The sequence below is a fragment of the Rattus norvegicus genome, chromosome 16 (assembly GCF_036323735.1).
Source record: "Rattus norvegicus strain BN/NHsdMcwi chromosome 16, GRCr8, whole genome shotgun sequence".
NCBI classification, from domain to species: Eukaryota; Metazoa; Chordata; class Mammalia; order Rodentia; family Muridae; genus Rattus; species Rattus norvegicus.
In genome coordinates, this window is record NC_086034.1 from 23,229,086 (window position 1) to 23,236,353 (window position 7,268).

A 7,268-nucleotide genomic window follows, 5' to 3' on the forward strand; every position below is an offset into this window, starting at 1 on the left:
ACCAATCCAATTCTTCAAAGAGTTAGACAGAACAATTTGCAAATTCATCTGGAATAACAAAAAACCCAGGATAGCTAAAGCTATCCTCAACAATAAAAGGACTTCAGGGGGAATCACTATCCCTGAACTCAAGCAGTATTACAGAGCAATACTGATAAAAACTGCATGGTATTGGTACACAGACAGACAGATAGACCAAAGGAATAGAGTTGAAGACCCAGAAATGAACCCACACACCTATGGGCACTTGATTTTTGACAAAGGAGCCAAAATCATCCAATGGAAAAAAGATAGCATTTTCAGCAAATGGTGCTGGTTCAACTGGAGGTAAACATGTAGAAGAATGCAGATCGATCCATGCTTATCACCCTGTACAAAGCTTAAGTCCAAGTGGATCAAGGACCTCCACATCAAACCAGATACACTCAAACTAATAGAAAAAAAACTAGGGGAGCATCTGGGACACATGGGCACTGGAAAAAATTTCCAGAACAAAACACCAATGGCTTATGCTCTAAGATCAAGAATCGACAAATGGGATCTCATAAAACTGCAAAGCTTCTGTAAGGCAAAGGACACTGTGGTTAGGATAAAACGGCAACCAACAGATTGGGAAAAGATCTTTACCAATCCTACAACAGATAGAGGCCTTATATCCAAAATATACACAGAACTCAAGAAGTTAGACCACAGGAAGACAAATAACCCTATTAAACAATGGGGTTCAGTGCTAAACAAAGAATTCACAGCTGAGGAATGCCGAATAGCTGAAACACCTAAAGAAATGTTCAACATCTTTAGTCATAAGGGAAATGCAAATCAAAACAACCCTGAGATTTCACCTCACACCAGTGAGAATGGCTAAGATCAAAGATCAAAAACTCAGGTTACAGCAGATGCTGGAGAGGATGTGGAGAAAGAGGAACACTCCTCCATTGTTGGTGGGGTTGCAGACAGGTACAACCATTCTGGATATCAGTCTGGAGGTTACTCAGAAAATTGGACATTGAACTGCCTGAGGATCCAGCCATACCTCTCTTGGGCATATACCCATAAGATGCCCCAACATATAAAAAAGACACGTGCTCCACTATGTTCATAGCAGCCTTATTTATAACAGCCAGAAGCTGGAAAGAACCCAGATGCCCTTCAACAGAGGAATGGATACAGAAAATGTGGTACATCTACACAATGGAATATTATTACTCAGCTATCAAAAACAATGACTTTATGAAATTCGTAGGCAAATGGTTGGAACTGGAAAATATCATCCTGAGTGAGGTAACCCAATCACAGAAAAACACACATGGTATGCACTCATTGACAAGTGGCTATTAGCCCAAATGCTTGAATTACCCTAGATGCCTAGAACACATGAAACTCAAGACGGATGATCAAAACGTGAATGCTTCACTCCTTCTTTAAATGTGGAACGAGAATACCCTTGGCAGGGAATAGAGAGGCAAAGATTAAAACAGAGACAGAAGGAACACCCATTCAGAGCCTGCCCCACATGTGGCCCATACATATACAGCCACCCAATTAGACAAGATGGATGAAGCAATGAAGGGCAGGCTGACAGGTGCGGGATGTAGATCTCTCCTGAGAGACACAGCCAGAGTACAGCAAATACATAGGCGAATGCCAGCAGCAAACCACTGAACTGAGAATAGGACCCCATTGAAGGAATCAGAGAAAGAACTGGAAGAGCTCGAAGGGGCTCAAGACCCCTTATGAACAACACTGCCAAGCAACCAGAGCTTCCAGGGTCTAAGCTACTACCTAAAGACTATACATGGACTGACCCTGGACTCTGACCTCATAGGAAGCAATGAATATCCTAGTAAGAGCACCAGTGTAAGGGGAAGCCCTGGGTCCTGCTAAGACTGAACCCCCAGTGAAGGTGATTGTTGGGAGGAGGGCAGCAATGGGGGAAGGATGGGGAGGGGGAACACCCATAGCGAAGGGGAGGGGGAGGGATTAGGGGGATGTTTGCCCGGAAACCGGGGAAGGAAATAACACTCGAAATGTAAATAAGAAATACTCAAATTAATAAAAAAAATTTGACTTCAACAAGTATCTAACCCCAGGACCATTTCTAAAATTCAAAGATTGTTTTCTCTACTATAAAGTATATGTTATTTAATGGTTTTATCTTATAATTATTATATAACTTCTATCCATTATATGATAATGAACTCATCTTTTTCAGTAGCACATACATTTTATACTTTATTATGTAAAAGGTATTGCTCAGGTACAATATTTCATTGCATAAATGTTATATTTTGTAATAAAGAGAAAACAACAACAAAAAAGTCCTGGAAAGATCAGGAAATCAAAACCCATAACTAAACATAGTAAAAACAATATACAGTGAACCAGTAACTAACATCAAACTAAATGGAGAGGAACTTGATGAAATCCCACTAAAATCAGGGACTAGATAAGGCTGCCTGCACTGTAACTACTTATTCAATACAGCCCTGGAATTCCGAGCCAGAGCAGTCAGACAACAAAAGGAGGACAAGGGATACAAAGTGGGAGGGAAGATGTCACAATATGGCTATTTGCCAACGATAGGATATATTTAAGTGTAGATAGGATATATTAAGTATATTTAAGTGACGCCAAAAGGTCCACCAGAGAATTACAAAACCTGATATTAACTTCAGCAAATTTTTGGGTACAAAATGACTCAAAAAAAATTAGTAGCCTTCCTCCACTCAAAGGAAAAACAGGCAGAGTAAAATTAGGGAAATGACACCCTTCACAATAGTCGCAATAATATAAAATACCTCAGTGTGACTTTAACGAAATAAGTGAAAGATCTGTATAACAAGAACTTCAAGTCTCTGAAAAGACATTGAAGAAGATATCAGAAGATGGAACGGCCTCACATTCTCATGGATTAGCAGGATTAATATAGTAAAAGTGGCCATTTTGCCAAAAGCAATCTACAAATTCACTGCAATCCCCATCAAAAATCCAACTCAATTCTTCAGACATAGAAAGAGCAATTTACTAATTCATTTGGAATAAAAAAAAACCAGGATAGCAAAACCTATACTCAATGATAAAAGAACTTCTGGGGAAATCATCATTCCTGACCTCAAGCAGTATTACAGAGCAATAGTGGAAAAAAAGCTGTATGGTTTAGTAACATAGACAGCTAGACAGATCAGTGAAATATAATTGAAGACCCAGACCTGAACCCACCCACCTTTGGTCAATTGATCTTTGACAAAGAGCAAAAACCATCCATTTGTAAAAAGATAGCATTTTCAATAAATGGTGCTCATTCAATAGGTTAGCATGTAAAAGATACAAATCAAACAATTCTTATCTCCCTGTACAAAGCTTAAGTCCAAGTGGATCAAGAACATCAACATTAAAACATATACACTGGAACTAATAGAAGAAAAACTGGAGAATAGACTCACACAAATGGGCACTGGGGAAATTTTCCTAAACAAAACAACAATGGCTTATGTGCTAAGGTCAAGAATTGACAAATGGAACCTCATAAAACTGCAAAGCTTCTGTAATGCAATGGATACTTTTCAATAGAACAGAACAGCAACCAACAGATTTGGAAAAGATCTTTACCAATATTACATCTGATGCAGGGCTAATATCGAAAATATACAAAAAAACAAAAAACAAAAAACAAAAACAAGAACTTAGAGTCCAGAGAGCCAAATAACCCTACTAAAATTTGGGTTCAGAGCTAAACAAAGAATTCTCAGCTGAGGAATATCAAATGGCTGAGAAGCACCTATAGAAATGTTTAGCATACTTAGTCATCAGGGGTGTACAAATCAAAAAACCCTGAGATTCCACTCACACCAGTAAGAATGGCTACGATAAAAAAACTCAGGTGACAGCAGATGCTGGCCAGGATGTGGATAAAGAGGAAAACTCTTCCATTGTTGGTAGGATTGCAGACTGGTACAACCACTCTGGAAATCAGCCAGGAGGTTCCTGAGAAAATTCCACTACCTGAGGACCCAGCCACGCCTCTCCTGGGCATATACCCAATAGATGCCCCAACAAACAACCAGGAAACACGCTCCACTATGTTCATAGCAGCCTTATTTATAATAGCCAGAAGCTGGAAAGAACCCAGATGCCCTTCAACAGGGGAGTGGATTCAGAAAATAAGGTACATCTACACAATGGAGTACTACTCAGCAATCAAAAACAATGACTTCATGAAATTCATAGGCAAATGGAATGAACTAGAAAATATCATCCTGAGTGAAGTAACCCAATCACAGAAAAACACACATGGTATGCACTCATTCATAAGTGGATATTAGCCGAAAACCTCGAATTACTCTAGATGCAATCCACAGACCACATGAAGCTCATGACAAAGGATGAATAAAATACAGATGCTTCCACTCCTTCTGAAATGGGATAACAAAAATATCCATAGGAGGGAAATAGAGGCAAAGTTTAGAGCAGAGCCTGAAGGAACAGCCATTCAGAGCCTGCCCCACATGTGGCCCATACATATACAGCCACCAAAACTACATTTGACTGATGAAGCTAAGAAATGTGTGATGACACGGACCGGATATAGATGTCTCCTGAGAGACACACAGAGCATGTCAAATGCAGAGGTGAACACTAACAGCAAACTACTGAACTTAGAACAGGACTCCCTTTTGGGGAATTAGAGAAAGGATTGAAAGAGCTGAAGGTGCTTGCAACCCGATAAGAACAACAATGTCAGAGATGCCCAGGGACTAAACCACTACCCAAAGAGTATACATGGACCCAGGGCTCCAACTGCTTATGTATCAGAGAATAGACTTGTTGAACACTAGTGGAAGGGGAAACCCTTGGTCCTACCCTGGGTGGACCCACAGTGCAGGGGAATATAGGGGTAGGTTGTAAAGGGTGTGGGTTTGGGGGGAGAATACCCTTATAGGGAAGGGGGAGGGGACGGGGGCATATGGAGAGGAAACTAGGAAAGGGAATAAAGCAGCAGCAGCAGCAGCCTGAGGAGGAGGAGGAGGAGGAGGAGGAGGAGGAGGAGGAGGAGGAGGAGGAGGAGGAGGAGGAGGAGGAGGAAACAGACTGGAGGAGCTGAAGGGGTTTCAACACCACAGGAAGAACAACACTATCAACCAACCAGAATCGCAGAGTCCCCAGAGACTAAAACACCAACCAAAGAGTAGCTTGATACTCATGTATTGCTTTTCTAGGTATCACATTATCTATTTACTGACTAACTGATTTATGGGATTTTGCTGTTCGTGGTTTGTTTTAGATACGGGCACTGTAGAATAGGATAGAAGCCTCCAAAAGGGCTTTTATCTGTCCCTCTTGAGACACTAATCCTGTCTAGCTCCAGATGGCTCCAGAACATTAATTAGCTCAGTAATGCCACTGTGTTCTCACAGAAAGGGATTGATTCAAAATTGCCAACATTATCTCTGGAGCTAGTTAAGTTTGCCACAGTCAAAACAAATCTAAATAAACTTGTATCTAATAAAAGCTATAATATATTTAAAGTTAAAAAAAAAAGAATGAAGGCTAGCCTTCATTTTAAAAGTCTTGGAAAGATCAGGAATTCAAGTCCCAAATCTAAACATAGTAAAAACAATATACAGCAAACCAGTAGCCAACATCAAACTAAATGGAGATAAACTTGAAGAAATACCACTAAAATCAGTAGCCTTCCTCTATTCAAAGGATAAACAGGCTCAAAAAGAAATTAGGGAAATAATGCACTTCACAATAGTAACAGATGTTAAAAAAATACCTCGGTGTTACTCTAACCAAGCAAGTGAATGATCTCTTTGACAAGACCTTCAAGTTTCTGAAGAAAGAATTTGAAAAAGATCTCATAAGATGGGAAGATCTCCCATGCTCATGGATTGACGGGAATAAAAATGTAAAATGGCCATCTGACCAAAGGGAATTTACAAATTCAATGTAATCCCCATGAAAATTTCAACTCTATTCTTCATAGAGGTAGAAAGAGCAATTTGCAAATTCGTTTGAAATGACAAGAAATCCAGGATAGTGAAAACTATCTTCAACTATAAAAGAATTTCTGGGAGAATCACCATCCCAGGCCTCAAGCTGTATTATATAGCAATAGTGATAAAACCTGTATGGTTTGGTACAGATTCAGACAGGCAGATCAGTGGAATAGAAGTGGAGACCCAGAAATGAGCCCACACACCTTTGGGCCCTTGATGTTTGACAAAGGACCTAAAACCATCCACTGGAAAAAATATAGCATTTTGAACAAATGTTGCTGGATCAACCAGCAGTCAGCATGGACAATGCAAATCAAATGTTTCTTATCACCCCGTACACAGCTAAAATCCAAGCGAATTGAGGATCTCCACATAGAAGAAGATACACTCCAAATAATGAAAGGAAAATTGGGGAAGACCCTGGAACACGTGGGCACTAGGGAAAATTTCCTGAATAGAACACCAATAGCTTATGCTTTAAGATCAAGATTCAACAAATGGGACCTCAAAAAATTGCAAAGATTATGCAAGGAAAAGGACACTGTCATTAGGACAAAATGGAAAACAACAGATTGGGAAAAGATCTTTACCAATCCTATATCTGATAGAAGGGTAATATGTAATATATATAAAGAAATCTAGAAGTTTAGACTGCAGAAAATCAAATAACTCTACTACAAAATGAGGTACAGAGCTAAACAAAGAATTCTAAGCTGAGGAATATCAAATGGCCCTGAAGCTCCTAAGGAACTATTAAACATCCTTAATCATCAGCAAAAATCAAACCAAAAAAATGCTCAGATTTGACCTCACACCACTCAGAATGACTAAGGACAAAATCTAAGGTGACAACAAATGTTGACGGGGATGTGGAGAAAGAGGAACACTCCTCCACTGTATGTGGGAGAGCAAGCTGGCAAAATAATTCTGGAAATTAGTTTGTAAGTTCCTCAGAAAATTGGACATAGTACTACCTGAGGACCCAGCTATACCCCCTAGTGGGCATATACCCAAAAGGGGCTCCAAAATATAGCAAGGAAACATGCTCCATTTTGTTCATAGAACCCTTATTTGTAAATGCCAGGAGCTGGAAAGAATTCAGATGTCCCTCCATCTACAGAGTACATATTGGCTGACCCATGCCTCAGGTGCATATGTAGCAGAGGATGGCCTTGTTGGGAACTAATTGGAGGAGAAGCCCTTGGTCTTGCCAAGGCTCTATCCCCCAGTGTAAGAAAATGCTAAAGCAGTGAGGTGGGAAGAGGTGAG